Source organism: Anser anser, assembly GCF_964211835.1.
Source record: "Anser anser genome assembly, contig: HAP1_SCAFFOLD_118, whole genome shotgun sequence".
NCBI lineage: Eukaryota > Metazoa > Chordata > Aves > Anseriformes > Anatidae > Anser > Anser anser.
In genome coordinates this window covers 183,488-199,702 of record NW_028153816.1, presented here as the reverse complement: position 1 = coordinate 199,702, position 16,215 = coordinate 183,488, and the positions used below count along the sequence as shown (strand labels likewise).

Below are 16,215 nucleotides of genomic sequence, written 5' to 3'. Positions count from 1 at the left end.
TGCCATTCTAGCATCTAGTCTTTTGTTTCGAAGACTGCAAAACAAATTAATTTTTTTAATTGCCTTAGGCAATTAGACAGATTTTCATTCCATATCTTTTAAAAGATGGAAAATGCAACCCAGCACACTTGCAAATGACTTATTTTCAGCATTTAGCACCTGGCTAATAGAGTACCTAAAGTTAACTGATGCCTTCCAAGAGCATAAGATGTATGCTTCGTAACTGTGTATACAGTTTAAAGCTAAGACGGTTTCACAAACAGTTGTTTTGACTTTTTTTGGGTTTTTTTCATTCTGTCAAAACCCTCATTCCAATTTCCTTTTGAAATTCAGATTCAAAACTAGAAATCAGTGAATAAATACAGATGGCCAGAATTCCAAATGATTTTTCACATACCTCGTCTACTAATTCCTGCTGGTTCAGGCGTGAATCTCTCATCGATTATGGTATCTTCATCTGAATAATCGTGGTGATAGTTTACCGGAGTCTCCTCCTGGTTTGCAGATTCATTTCTGTCTACACACTCCTCCTCACGCTTATTGAAATACTTCTGCAGCCAGGCCGGTACAATATTTTTCACCGTTTCTGTCATTCTGCTAATTATTCCCTGCTTGAAAGAAAAAACACTTGTTTAATTACAGAAACGCAGTCAACAGCATATGCTGCGATACCACCTTCCACGGACCTTGAAGACAGATATTATACAGCAAATATTCAGAAGACGACGACGAGGTTGATCCCTGGCATAGGATCGCTACACTTCTGGTAAACCTAAAATTCACCTAAGATTGATTTACAACTACCTATCACTTTCTGCACTTCCAAGTGACCTTGGCAAGGTTCAAAGTTTTGAAACCTCTGCCAAAATTCACCAGCAGGTCGTCAATCTGCAAGGCTATCAGGAAACTCTACGCCTGAACAGCTCCTGACCTACAGACTTGTTCCAGGACTCTTCCTCTTCGCACCCTCCCGTGAAAACCAACTAAACCAGAAGTTCAGCAATTATCTACTGCGACAGTCAGGACCATACTACCCATTAAAATCAGTGAATCTAAATATTTTCAATTTTAGTAATGCTGAATTGCAGTGACTATACGCACAAAAAACAGTTCTGCTCTCAACAGTCAGGCTAACCCAGAAGATGTCCTGGAAGAAACACAGCTATAGCTATAGCACCAGCACCTCCTCTTGCAAGAGCCTTCTAAAGCTGTTGCTGTATTTTGTAGAAGACTGACTCTGCGGCATACATCGGGTACGATCGGAGAATTCCCACCTGACCAAAAGCCCCAGGAACTACGGTTAAATAAAAGATAAATTAATATAAATGAATATAATTAATAATAAAAATTAATAATAAAAATTAATATCCAGAAAGCTGACAATCATGAGCTAGGCATCCTGCTAATCATCCCTCCTGCAGGCAGGGGGAAAAAAAAAAGTAAATTAGATCCAGGACTAGTTCCCAGGAACTTTGAAGCTGCTAACTATACTGTCTACAGTGCCCAGGCACCTTCAGAGCTTAATGGTAAGAGACAGAGGGTTTGGTGGGCTGTAATTAGGATCACAAGCACACAAAACACATCTATTTAAGTATTTCTAAGAATCGACTTATCGACTAAAGTTGTAGGGGGAAGGATGAGAAAAACAGCGGGGTAGGGATCAGAACCAGAGGTATAACCTCACAAAATCGCATCGGTCGCTTTCGTGCCTCCCCAACTGCATCACTGAGAGACAATTAACATTAAGCCACAGAACCTTCTGCAGAGTGGACATGATATTGAAGATAAACTGAAATTAATTGACAAATGCTCTAAGCAAGCTATCTGCTCAAAGCTCGTCCTTTTACGTTATGAACATTTGCACGATTCGTCTGGTTACAAAGCTAACTGCTATAATAAATGCACACATGTAACACCTATCAGTTTGTCTATTTATCAAATCATTAAAATTCTTCCCCGATAAGTTACTGTTAATTTGATCTGCGCTGGATGTGCAGCAGCCATTCTCTGTGCAGAATCCCCCAGATATCCCCACGCACGTGTTTGCTCTGGCACACTCTTTAAATAAACCTACTGGAAAACACGCAGAGATAACAGACAATGGAAAAGTTAGAAAACCATCTCCACTGATTATTTTTAATCCACGTGTAAGGTTTATCAGTTAGCTACACAGTGTCGGCACACGCAAGCTATGGCACTTTCAACATTAATGCACTGTTCAAGCCAGAGGTTTCAACGGTTGCTCTGTAAGCGTGGGGAATGTTTGCATTGCCCTTCCAGGCCAGCTTTAGATGGACAAGATTGATTGTCAATATGTGGTATAAGGGACTTGGCATTTCTGCAAGTGATAAAAACCTAATTGAGCAGCTATCCATGCGTAGCGCTCCCTTGGTTTTGCATATGATAATCAATCCCCTCAGCTACGTTGCTCATTTAATAGCGGAGAGGTTTTGGCTGAACAAACATGTGCAGAGGGCATCTCCAGAGCATCTCTCTGGGCGTCCTGACATTTCTTAGCAAAGAGCTGCTGGGAGGGATCTCGGCGCGTCCCCCCTCCAGCACGGGGATTTTCACACCCCGAATTGACGGACCGCTTTCACCGTCAACCTGCTGTACCCTACAGCACAAACGAGAAGCAAAGCCTGGCAGGTAACGTTCAGAGAATTGATGATGGGCTGAGGAGGGGTGCAGGGAGCGGGGAAAGCCCTGGGGGTGGCACTGGGGGTCCTGAGGGCAGCGGGCTGGGGGTGAAGGGGAGGGGGAGGAGGGGGGTAATGGGCTGGGTAGAGGGGTAAGGGGGTAAGTAAGGGGCTGAGGGGATAACTGAGGGGGTTAGGAAGGGGCTGAGGGGGTAACTAAGGGGGTAACTAAGCCGTTGAGGGGGTAACTAAGGGGGTAACTAAGCCGTTGAGGGGGTAACTAAGGGGGTAACTAAGCGGTCGAGGGGGTAACTAAGGGGGTAAGGAGGTGGGTAGGGGGTAACTAAGGGGATAAAGGGGCGGGTAAGGTAAGGGGGTAAGTAAGGGGGTAACTGGTGGGCTGAGGGGGAAGGGCCCGCTGTGGGGGGGCCGCTCCTCACCCGCTTGCTCCTGGCACAGGGGGGCTTCGCGGCGCCCAAACGGTGGCGCCGCCTCTTCACCTTGCCGCCGGCCGCTCCTCCTCCTCCTCCTCCTCCTCCTCCTCCTCCTCCTGCTCCTCCTCCTCCTGATCGGGCTCCTGGGCTGCCGCCCGGCGCCCCGCCGCCACCGGCCCTGCCACCGCCGGCCATGCCGCTGCCGGTCGCGCCGCTACCGGTCGCGCCGCCCGAGGCCATACCGCCCCCCCCCCGCGTTCGGTGCCGTCACGGGGCCCCCCCGCCCCCCGCCGCCACGCGCCGCGGGGCCTGCCCTGCCCCTCGTGGGAATAAAAATGTTGTTTTTGCAGAGTTACGTTGTTTAAAGGTAAGGAATGGGGTATCGAGGTGTGCTTGCAGCGATAAGAACGCTTAGCAGGCGACCTTGTAAAATGCAGACAACCAGACTCCGTAGAACAATTCGGGGAAAATCACGGTGTTGAGTCAAGTCAGGTAAGTGAAGAACCATTACCGCTTCAACCAGTAAAAAAGTCGAAAGAAATTCGAAATTTAACAGGCCGGCAACTGAAGGCCATGCATTGTCTGGGAAGCATCAGACAGATTGTGAGCCTGGATCACCCCCTCAGTGGGGAAACAGGGGAGGGTCCCGTCATCAAAAAGTATATAAACTGGGTTTTGGAACCAGCAGGGGCGCTCCTGCTCGTGGGACGCCCGCCACTGCGATCGCGAATAAATTCCTGCTTCGCTGAGCTCCTCGCCTGAGCCCAAGTTATTGGCTACGGAGTGTTTCTCACAATTTGGGGGCTCGTCCGGGAGCCAGTCGCCTACTGGGGAGCCCCACCGCCGCAGCAGCAGGAAGGCATGCCCCGCTGATTTCAGCGGTCCTGTGCATCGACGGCGGCGGTTCTGCGGAGAGCTGACAGAGGGCCCGAGACTGATGAAAGAGGCAGGATCCGTGAAGGAGTGGGGAAGGGAAGAAGGCAGGCACTCCGGCTTTGAGAATTGATCCGGTAACTCTGTGCACAGACCAAGGTAAGAAATAGGAAGTATTGCCTTGGGGGTCGGGTGAGACTCTGTGTGCCGTGTGATTGAGACGTACTTTTGTACGGAGCGAGTGTGGAGTCCTGATCCGCGGTTCCGCAGCTCCGCGAGGGGCGCGGCCGGAGACGGACGAAGCGTGAGATAAGGGAGAGAAAGGAAGAGTCTCGGGAAATGTGGTGTATGGTAAGCCCTTGCACGGGGAAGTGCTTGGCAATACACCAGGGAAATTTGGTGTGCGGTAGTCCTCGCACGGACGGGACGCCCGCCACTGCGATCGCGAATAAATTCCTGCTTCGCCGAGCTCCTCGCCTGAGCCCAAGTTATTGGCTACGGAGTGTTTCTCACACCCTCCCCCTCCCTCCCTCGCGCGCCCCCTCCCCTCACGGGAACGCGCGCCCCCCCCTCCCGCTGCCGCTCCCGTTCCTCGCCCCGCCCCGGTCCCGTCCCGGTCCCGCCGCCCTCCCGCTCCCGCCCTCAGGACCCGGCCGCCATAATGAACCCCGGCCCGGCCACCGTAAGCACGGGGCTAGGAGTCACCTCCAGAGCCTCCCCGCGCCGTGGCGCCGACCGCTGGTGTGCCGCAGCACCGCGCCGGGCGTGGGACGGCGCCCCGAGCCCACAGTGCTCGTCAGAAAAGCCCCGCACCGACAACCGATACCCCCGCACCGACAACCAACAGCCCCCACGCCGACAACCAACGCACAAGCAGTGTTTTAGGCCGGATTCGTGGCCCCGTTGGTCCGGGAGGCAGTCGTCACGCTAAATTCTACCCCACGGCAGGGGAACGATGGGCATCGTGACAGATCGCCGCCCCAGAAAATAAACACATAAATAAAGAATAAAAACGATAACGGGACATGAATCGTGCCCTTAATAACAGACATTGGGCAGTGAAATCACCGACTTCTGCAACAATACGTGCTCAGGGAACTGACTAAAACCCCTCCTGCATCGGCCATGTAATAGCTAGGCAAACATCACATAATACTTCCCTCCCTCATGTACACCAAACCTATTAAGGCAACCATAGTAGTGTGATAACGTGATTTTTCTCCTCCAGATCAGCGTCAAAGGCAGCTACGCTAGGTTTGCTCATAAGTTCAAACGCTGCTTTATTTATTTATTTGAATGCCATTTTTCTTATTTAGAAGGATTTCCATAGGGTGACAGGCCTTTAATGACACTCACGACTCAGAAACATTTGCCGATGCAGTCAAACGGTGTCTATTAACGCGAGGCACTGAAGTTAATTGGTATTAAAAATGAGCCAAAACGAAAGGCAAGTATCTGCGTGTCCAGCAGAATGACAGCGATCATCACCATTTGATCAACCTTCCCTGTGAGGTCTATCTGCAAGTTACTTTGAGGTAGTGCTAGAAAGAAGCGGTTAGTCCAGAGCATCCCTGCAAAAAGAAACATCCACGGCTTAAGTACCGTTTACTCTTTTGGTATCCTTTTAAGTACTTTTTACCCGTTTCGGACTCCTGCCTCTTCCCGGCTCACTGATGACAGCATTAGCAGCCCCTCAAGCTACTGTCCTACAGCCTTTCCCATCAGTGAAGAGATAGGAAAAACCCCACTACTTCTTGGAAGAGAAAACCAGCAGGTTTTTGAATAAAAGCACTCTCTGTTGCAGCTAGGTACAACGAAAAGAGTTTATGAAATCATTACGGGACATTCTTGTAGAAAACTTCCTCAAGCTTGGAAGAAAAAAAAACATTTCAGCTAAGTAAAACAGAAAATAACTGGAAGAAGTGAAGTATGGCGGTGTTGGAAAAGTTGCTTCAAAGACTTGTTTAATTAAAAAGAAGGAAGAAAGCAAGTTCCTACTGCAATCCCATCTTTGTCAAACTGATGGCGGGCACCAGTACGATGTGTTCAGCTAACACAGGCTGGAAGTTGTAACTGCAGCTGTGAAGTTTACCCAGTAAAAAGACTCCGCAAAGCATTCTAGCAGTTCCGATGCAATCACTGCTTCCTGAATTTGTGACTCACGGTTAACACGGCAGTACAGGAAGAAGTCTGGCATTCACTGTGCTCTTACGGTAAAGAATCTGCCCTGCGCACACCATCCCAAGCCAGGTATGCGCTCCTAACAGGAAAGGACGATAGGCTGATAAGTCTCAGCAGAGGGAAAAAGACATCAGAGAACTACTTTATAACAGCAGCACGCGGGCTGCAACCAACGTTCTCTTCCTCTCATCATTTTCATTTCTGTGGACTCCAAGAGAATACACTCCCAACATTTTTCAGCTCTGGAGAACAAACAGCCCAACCAATCTCATTCACTGAACTACAAAACTGGTATTTTCGCTATCTAGTCCGGAAAAGGAGGCGCACGTCTCTAACGTACAGTGTAGAGACCTTGTTAATAGGCAAAGTCTGCATAAAATAGGTGGCCACAGCCTGATTTTCTGACGTTCAGGGCCTTGGGTCACACACCACCACAGTATCAGACTTAATGAAGTCACCAATCTATGTGGGCCCCTCGTTACACAGGTCACATGTTATGGACCAACCTCTCAAAGGCCAAAAACCAGCACTGATACTGCCGGGCCAACACACATCTGTAGCATCCCATTTCTGGGTGACAACACAATGAATGTTTCCACAAAGTACTCGATGCAACCTAACTGCTGTGTTTGGTGATGCAAAGCAAGCCGTGTCAAAGCAGCGTAGCACCCAGGCACATTCCTGGAAGATGTTTTGCTGCTCACGTTGAAGAAAATAGATAAAAAAATCCTGTGCAGTTTGCACTTCTGAGCTCAAGTACCACAGCTATGCACTGCAATTGAAGTGGCATCAAACCTTGTAAGGTTTTGAAGCTTCAGCACTGCCATCCAAATTCAAGGAGGCTGCATCTATTATCTTGAATTTGCCCCAGCTCAGTCCCCTGAAACAATTCCATAGACACGTACAAGCAACCCTTTTCCCACCCAGATTCTTTGCTTCATCTATTCCACCTCTACCTTGTGTCATATTCTTATTAATCTGCCCCTCAAAAGACTCCCTGGCTCACACAAAGAAGCAACCCAACAAATCCCTGTTCCCAGCCACGTTGCTTTCATGCTTTGGGAAGAGTTAACTGCAACAGCTCTAACTGTGATGCCACCTCACCCCCTCCACCTATGTGAGGTTCTTTGCCTTCTGTCTCCTCCTACGTCTACACCTGCACTAGAACCAGGAAGAATGTGCTTCCTACAATACTCCAAGAGCCTCTTCTGTTTCAGGATGTCATCATTTCAATTCAGGACTGAAAGTATTCCTAGCAAAAACCCAACAGCTAATAGCTAACAGAAGCAGTTGCTGGTGATCAGCTACAAGTAACCTGGAAGTACTGAGGAGTCACAAAAGAGAATTTGCATTACATTTAAGAACAGCATGCAGCTTAGGACCACTGCTTTCACTGACTACACTAAGCCATAAAAAAGAATTGGATTCTTACCTGCCATCACAGCAATTATGGTTTATGTTGCCCCCAAAACACACACGGCAGTACCAGAACTGTGTCAACTAGCTTTAACAGCTTCCCCAGCTATTAAGTACAGTAATTTCTGCTTCCTTTTTTTTCTTGGAGGAATATTCTTTTGTTTCCAGCCTCACTTACTTATTATACACACTGTTAATTAGCAACTATTTCTCCATACTCATAGGGTTATGGAGTCCCTATGACTGGAAAAGACTCTGTACCCTTCAAGATAAGAACAGCATAAAGGCAGCAACTCGCAAGACTGCTCTAGCTTAAAGCAAAGCTTTCCTCATGGCTCTCATCTCCTTTGACTTGAGTACTGTCATCCTTCTACCAGAGCTTTAAAAACTTCATTACCACGAATGAAGGAAGACCAGAGCAATCAGAGAGGGTAGCAGAGGGTATAACTTAAGGAGCTGTTACTAGGATTTTTTTGTTGTTCCTGGTGGACTATTTTTCTCCTTGCCAGCAAGGAGGGAAAACCAGCAAGTTGTTTTCTCCAAGATTTTTTTTTTTTAGGTTTAAGAACACGGATTATGTTGTAGCAATTTCTTCGCTGTAAAGCGTCAGCTGAGAAGTCTAACAGTAAGAAGGGCAAGGGAAAACTGAATGCTGATGCAGAGAGTGCCAGCAGACATCATCCTCATTCCACGGGATGTTTGTAGCTATGGCAGTTGAAGTCTACACTTCCATATGCTTAACATACCCTATTTATAAGCCAATTTTAGCTGACCTAGCATATATCAGTAGTACAGTTAGAGCCAGCAGCCTGCAGGAAAAAGTGGGCACAGGTGTTTCCATAGCAAGGCCTGTGAGTGTCTCCCATACATACTTCCAGTCTAAGCAAGCACATGAAAGGCTTGGCTTGTCGCTTACCTAAGGAACCAGGAAAACAAGGGAAAGCTAGATTTTGCCTGTGTCCTAATGCCCATATAAAAATAAAGACAGATGAAATACCCTTACTACCTTGTTAAATTCCATAAGCCGGAAGAGAACGTGCTGCACACAGGTACAAGTAAAATCCCTTGCTGGCAGGTTTGCAGATACAAATTTTTTATTTACACAGGCAAGTCTTATCTTTAAGATAAGACCCCATTTACCTCTTTACATTTCTCGAATATTTACATGACTTCATGATGCTCCAAGAAGAGAGTGATGAACAAAAAGATTACAGAAACTGTCAAAAGCATAGCAAAAAAAACCCAACCTATCACTGTGCTTTAAAACTTATGAGCTAGAATAATGTAGAAGAAATGTAGTTTTAGCACTTTGGTCCTAACGGTCATGCTCTAGAAGACGCTTAAATAGCAGAGGGGATTTCAGAAGTGACCGTATCCAGAGGTTGCCAGTGACAATTCATGAGTGAATCGTAGAGTTCTTCGCTTGTCTCCGTGAATTGTCTGTTCATTTCATCAACATCCAAGTAGAGCTGTGGATCTGAAAATAAAAGCCTGGTAAGTCCAAGTATCAAATCTGAGGCATGCGCACAAAAAAACTTCACGTGAAATGGCTAATAAAATGTATTTTAAGCTAAGTGTAATAAGCTATTAGATCTACTAATTTTAGTGAGGTATTTAGTCCTCTAAAATTTTGAGCCTCACAGCTCCAACTTTTGGGAATTTTTATATTAGAAGGCTGGGACTAGAACTGTCTTTCAAGATAAAGACAAAGACAATGTTTAAGATAGTAAAGATAACGTTTAAGGATAATCAGCCATGAAACCCTCCCAAGAGTCATTTAATTCACTTCTATGGCAATACACGTTACATAGGATAGTTTCTAAACACTAACACAAAATGCCTCCACGTGAGGACCTTTGCAAACCTTCCAGGACACAAATATGTTTTGTACCGTATTTGTAAGTGCAAGCTGAATCCTCCTTTTGGAATCTGCAACATAAGCTTTTACCTCAGGGTGGAGAACAAAGCTTTTGCATATTACTGAGTTTCTAATATAAAATCTGTTTAGCGGAACCAATACAAAGAACAAAATTCTGTCTTAGACCATTTTCAAATGGGAATGAAGGCACAGGTACAAGAAACCTGCTGCGAAGCATTGACAGTGTCCCGTTTTACTTGATGCGGTCAGTGTATGCTGTATCAGCTTTAAAACCCCAGCTGATTGCAGATCAACCCCACAGAGGTTTGACCTCAGCTGAATTTTCAAGATGTTCTTCATCCAGTAGAGGTTGGCTTGTATTGTTAAAAGGCACAAGGATGGCTAAACTCAAGTGACAATGATAGAACCCTTATTACCGTCAGTAATTAGGTCATCACCGATTGCAGTCATAACTGAAGATTCCTGAAAGACAGAAAAGGCTAAGTTTAATCATAACTCATTTCAGAAAGCATCACAGATTCAAAGTGCTGCAGTCTCAACCCATTCCTTCTTCCTACAACTACAAGGATAGATGGCATTTTATCTACTTATTTTTAGAAGAAAGCCAATATTACAGTACAGGTTGGAAGGGACTTCCGGAGGTCACAACTAATACATTGACCACGATAAGACCACTTACAACAACTGTTTAATTTGCTTTAAGCAAAGCAAATCAGAAGAACAGGAACAGAAGAAGCGTACGCAATTATGCTGTCAAAACCATTCTTTGGTATGCGTGAACAAATAATGGTGTATAAATCACTAATTCTATGGATTTACTATTTAAGCACTTAAATACAAACACCTCTGAATGGAATCTGCTCTTTTAACTTCACACTAAGCAGAAAGCATGTTTTCAACTTCGGATTCTTTTTGCTGATTCACACAAATCTGTACAACGTATTATCTGTGAAATATTTTCTTTACAGCAAGCGTGCACTATCTTTACCTCAAAAACAGCTGGAGCCATTAAAGAATCTCCTAAAGAGCAGTCTCCAACAGCTTGCATGCTGTCATAGGGAGCATAGGAGCTGTAGTTGTAGTCAGCGTGAGCATCTTAACTCCTCTGCGAGTGGTAGTTCTGGTAATCTTGGCAATAATCATTATAGTTGTATGACTGGTACCGCTGCAATTCTGCTTTCAGTCTGAAACATGAGAAGTTGCATACAGTCAGAGAACAGAAACTGTAAACCCAGTTCTGAACTTAAACAATTTGTCAGCTTACATACTTCAAAGCTTAAAAGGAAGCTTTCCTAAACAGTCACCTAAGTGACAGCTTAAGTCACAGCTCAAAACCTCATTTCTATAGAAGCAAGCATCCTCACCTTTGCCAATACCAGAAGGAATTGTTCTCATGGATTAACTCCAGAGCCTTGACATGGTTACCTGTACACATCAAGTATTTTTAGCGTTGGCATAAGCAAGCTGCTGCTATGTCTCTGTGCTTTGCTAAAGATTGATTTAAGACCAGAGACATTTATCAAGCACAGCTGCTTTAAAGATGCAGTCTTAACCCTTCTATCTTTTGTTTGGTTAATTACTAGATCTTATTTCCAGAAAGAAGTGAATGGAGTCAGATTATCCATTTCAAAGAAGCATCTGACGCTGCCTGTCAGTTTGCCATGTCTACCTCCACCTGCTCAGTTTTTTTGTTTGTTTAAAGTCCATTAAACATTCAACAGCTGCCAACTATACCGCTCAGGTGAAGTCAGTCTTGCTTAACAACACAATCGCGATTCTCCAGCGTGACGCCTTATTATTAGTGGGAGAATTACAAAATACACTGGTTCTTAAGAAGAAAGGGCCAGCTGATTAGCTTTCACTACTTTCCCTTTCAAGATTTTCTCAGGGGCAGCTTCAGACTAATGACAAGAACCAAGACAAGTGCTATCTGTACTAAAACTGAGGTACACTGCATAAAGAACATTCAGATAACCCAGCTGCATATTCAAAAAAATCCGCTGTTTAGACTTGTCTTCACTGATTCTGTACAGGCAGACCTCCTGTGGTTGCAGTGCCCAGTTTCTCTCACTTGAATTGGGGATGCAGAGAAGTGAGTTCTATGCTTTTGGGGAAGAATACAAGCTGAAGGCATTCTGAAATAGCTTCCAAACTAAGCAAACATGAGGGACAAACTACTCCAATGGCTGGGTATTTCAATGCTAAGAGAGCACGGTACTCAGCCATTCAGAAACGTATTACTGATGTGTATTTTAATACCTACATTTGTTTCAATACTGCAAAGCTACACAAGTTCTAATAAAGAGGTAATCCATTGTCTTGTTACTGTAGTAAACAAACAGAAGATACATCATCTTAGGTCTTCTGCTTCCAACTGCACTCTTCCTACATACAGTTGTGTAGGGAAGGAAAATCTGAAAATACTGTTGACGTTCTTCTGGATAGCCGAAGCAAGAAAACATGTTTGTGGCTTATTCTTGTTTTCAAAATAAAACAATATTAATTTAATCAAAAAATTTTGGCAAAGAAGTTTGGACAGTGCTCTCTTGGAGAAGAGCATTTCCATTCTAAAGCAGAAGGAGGCAACATTTGCAGAATTATGCTAGGTAAACAGAAACAGAAGTGTCATTTTTTACTATTTAACAGAACACACAAGCTAACCTCATGAACATACTGAAATTGTTTATATGAAGTCCTGTTTTGTCAGTATCCTGGATCAGAGTTCATCAAATTTGGTATCAATTCTTTAACCGTTCAGAGACCTGAATTGCCTTAAATAAGTGATAGAACTGAGCCGGTAGAGTAAGAAACCCTCTCAGGAAGTGCTAAGCTTTAAACTCCCCATTGCCCTAAGCTCATGAAAAGCAAAGAATAGCATTCTAAACCTGTTCTAGTAATAACGCCTTTGGCTATCTCCCTGCGTTCCCATTTTTCCCCCCCACTTCTTTCCTGTCAACCCACTATAAAACTAGTTATGTGCTTCTCTCAAACTAGAGGGAAAGCTCTAAGAACAAGAACTCCCTAGCATATAAAACCACTTCTTGTCCCTTCTACCTTATGCAGGCCCAAACCTGAAAATATTTACCAATGCATTCAGCTTTGCTACTGTTGAGAAACAAGGCTGGTTACAATGGCAGCTAAGCCCAAGTTGCGCTGTCTGGCTAGACTTAACAGTTGGATTCCCCCAGCCATCCTGAAGCAGGTTGATGAATCCAGGGAGTCAAAACATAGGACTTCTGCATTTCTGGTTTTGTAGACTGCATCGTGTGTACAGCCACTACAGCAAGGGCCACAGACTTTCCAAAGGCAGAGCTACAAGAATCTGATTATTTAGAATAACTGTATCAATGCACAACTCCTTGGTTACCTTTTAGAAATTCCTATGCTCAGCCGGATTCCTTTTCCCCCCAGGCCTGGTGCGTTCTGGCAGTCTTGCAGTGCCCTCATCTGATCACCTTGCTCACCAAATCTGACATAGGCATACCCTCTACTATTTTCAAAAGGGAGAAAACCAATTCTGGTATGCATAACAGTTACAAAGCTAACGAATTCAATTTCTGTCTTCTACAAAAAACAGAAGATAGCAGCTACTATAGCTTCTATTACTTAAGCAACCTCTCTGGCATGTGCACGTGCACAGAAAAGGCTTTCACCAAATTAAAAAACTTGGGCCAGAAGCAAAAAGCTTATTCCTTGGTAGCATTAAGATGCAACTCACTGAGAGCCAGCAAAACAATACATTTTAAGTGCTCTCTGCGTAAGTAATCAGATTCCATATTTCTGCATATACAGCAGTTAATCAGTTAGCACTAACCCACTCCTTTTGGAGCCACAAACTTTATTGGTCACAAACACCAAGAGCTGGCTGTAATTATCTGAACCAGTATTAACCGGTACCTCTGAACTCTTCAAACAAAAATATCTTTCAGGTGCTCTTAGAAGAACAACATCAATTGCCTGCAACAATTTGATGGCTTTGCTAAACGGAGCACTGAAAAGCACAGTGGTACAGTTTCTTTTGTAGCCTGTTCAGAAATTATAGCCCCGTGCCTACAGCTTCAAATCAGGCCAAGCTTACCAGCCCAACTCTTACAGCTTAAGTTCACTGCACTCGAATGCCTTCAAGACGTGCTTTTAGGAGCCATGGAGAAGAACCCTCTGGTAAGACCACCATTATAAAGTACTGAGTGTTGTTTTACACTTAAAATAGAACTATCTGTTACAGTCATTCATCAGCTTTCCCTAGGCTGCTGCTCTCTCACTACTGAATGTGATCCTGCTCTCAGTTTCCCACTAACTTTTTCCCCCAGCGTTTATGGCCTCTTTTCATCTATGACACTTTTAAGGGACTACACCGTGTTGAAAAATGCTGGTTAACATTTCCTTTTACACAAGGTGCCTCATCGAATTTTCCTGACTATTTCACCCTACTAAAGATTTTACCACCAACTGTACTGCTAGCATTGAGACACTACAACTTCTGTGCTTGTATGAGATGCAGGACAGGTTCCTTAAGGTGTCGCAATTTTTTGTCTAAACCTAGTGTTGAGATCAAAAAAGGGATTGCTACTAATTGCGTACGTATCAATAACCAGGACAGAAGACATGCTGCATATAGGAATTAAACTTTTTCTAAAGCTCTAGTACATGAACATATCAAATCCCGCAGATTTTTTCTAGTATGGTTTCAGAGGTCTTACTTGATGGACATAAGCGCACAAGTGAAGACAAAAGATATTCTGTTTACCTGAAGTACATGAAGGTTTGAACTACATTCTAGTCCTGATCTTTCCAGTCAAAACTGTTTAAAAAACAACCCACCAAACAGTAAAACAAACAAGAAAACCCCATGCTTCCTCTCTACATAAAACTTTTCACAATTGTGTTTTCTGCCCACCACCTGGCTTTAAAAAGTATACGAACTTCTTTGAAAGATCATGTTTTTAGTCTGAACTCCAAATGAACAACGTGTAGGGCATGTAAAGAACAAGCACGTCATTAATGAAAGCTTTTCTCTAAAAAGGATAAACTTATTCTTGGGGAAAAGTGTGGAAACAGATGTTATCTAGGCAATATTCCTACAGGAAAAACGAATAATTTTGCCACACCTCAAAGGAAAAAATAATTGTGCTTAACAGGTAAGAAAATAAAAAAAATCAGAGCAAACCAAAAAATAAATCACAGAATATGCATCCTCGTTTTAATCATTAAGGATTACCTTTGAGCTCTGCTTTGGTGCTTGGCTTTGCACTTTCACAGGCTACACACTTCGTGGCCTCTGCTTTGTTTTGAACCAAGCAGGTCTCCCAATCCCAGCTTCCTTCAGGCTTCTTGAATTTGTCTAAATCCAGAAATTCTCCAGAAGGAGCAGAAAATGCAGATGCACTGCTACTGGTCACAGGTGTTGGACCCTCTGTGAGACAAACAAGACAGTTAACCATCCTGTTTGAACATGAACTATAAAATGAACATTAACTTTTAAATTTGATTTGTCAAATCCCACAGAAATGTTCAAAACTACTCCGCAACTCCCCCACCCCGCCCCTGAAAAAAATAAAAGCCACCAAAAACCCACAAAGAAACAAACAAACAAACAAAAAAAACAGAGTGGAACTCAAAGCTTCCAAACAACACACAACTCTGTTCAGCACACAAGCTTCTGCTGCTGTTGACCACAGTGTAACCTCCATAAAGAGGCCTGACAGGTGCCTTTTAAAAAAAAGGTGCCTTTTAAGAGAGAAGCAGAAGATAACGCTTCAAATTCAAAACCGGAAAGACAAGAATGGCTCTTCCCTTCCACAGCACACGCAGAAAACTTTTATCCTAGTATTACTTGCATCGCTCTTCCTCTTGACAAGTGCAACGTAACCGTGCAATTCACTGCACCATGGTCACAGTAAACCCCTCATTTCCAAAATTCCTCCTTGCAATGGCAAGAGCCTCAGACAAAGATGCCGACTGACCGCTCAGAGGTTGGAAGTCCAAGAGAATCAACTCTGTCTGAAATCCATTATCTTACCTCATGAAATTTCAGTCTTACCGCACAGGATGATTACAAAAGCCCGGTCTAGTCCATCTTAATTTGTTTCTTCCACGATATATTTGCACAGGTGTTTTTCGATGTAATGGCATGTTAAATGACATTTAGAGTCAAAGTTAGAATTAGAATCGTATTTTAAAAACAATACAACCACGCTCAAAATCAATTACGGTCACACACAATGGGAAACAACCCAGTACTGCCCTGAAGAAGTTACCCAGCGGGTCACTCGCTTTCTTGAAGCCTACCACTGACCTTCATAGGCATCTCTCTGCTTTAGCTTAAGACTAGTTAAGACTACACTGTCTTGAAATCTGGCTTCACATCTCCCCTCAATTACATACAAACGGTGAGTAGAGGCATTTTGGACACATTCTGTAATTTTTTTTACTTATTTTTTGAAAGAGAAAAACACTAATTTTTAACTCTTTCTATGGAGTTCTCATTTTCGCCAGTGAAAAATCACTATGTTGTTTTTAAATTAAGTCACCCACTTCAGCCATCTTCCCTCACCAGCTGCAAAGCTGGGGGTATCTGCATTGATCCAGCTCCGTACTAATACATTTCACAATCAGTTCAATTTATGCGACAGGCTGGAACCTGGGCTGAGACCTCTGAAGTGCCTGTAAACCAATCCTGCAGACAGCCGCTAACCCATCAACCGTACCTGGGAATCGTGTTGCTTAAAATATTCCATATATGCAACGTACTTTTATTCTGTACAAGATTCACAGAGGCTAGGATGGAAACAAC

General features: G+C 44.1%; 1 protein-coding gene across 4 annotated transcripts in view; it reads right to left on the bottom strand.

Annotated features, from left to right (window-relative positions):
* The window catches only part of LOC310891409 (tRNA selenocysteine 1-associated protein 1-like), a 45,839-nt gene extending 30,278 nt beyond the window's left edge, over nt 1-15,561 (bottom strand). Inside the window, exons 1-2 of one of the 4 annotated variants that reach the window (XR_014577559.1) lie at nt 15,463-15,561; nt 14,641-14,835 (exon numbers count right to left, since the gene is read on the bottom strand). The gene's annotated coding sequence lies outside the window, so the exon portion shown is untranslated. Of the gene's footprint in view, nt 1-10,506; nt 10,607-14,640; nt 14,956-15,441 lie in introns of those variants that run through there. The other 3 variants (XR_014577560.1, XR_014577562.1, XR_014577561.1) reach the window with 3 other exon arrangements.
* Between the last annotated feature and the right edge of the window lie 654 nt (nt 15,562-16,215).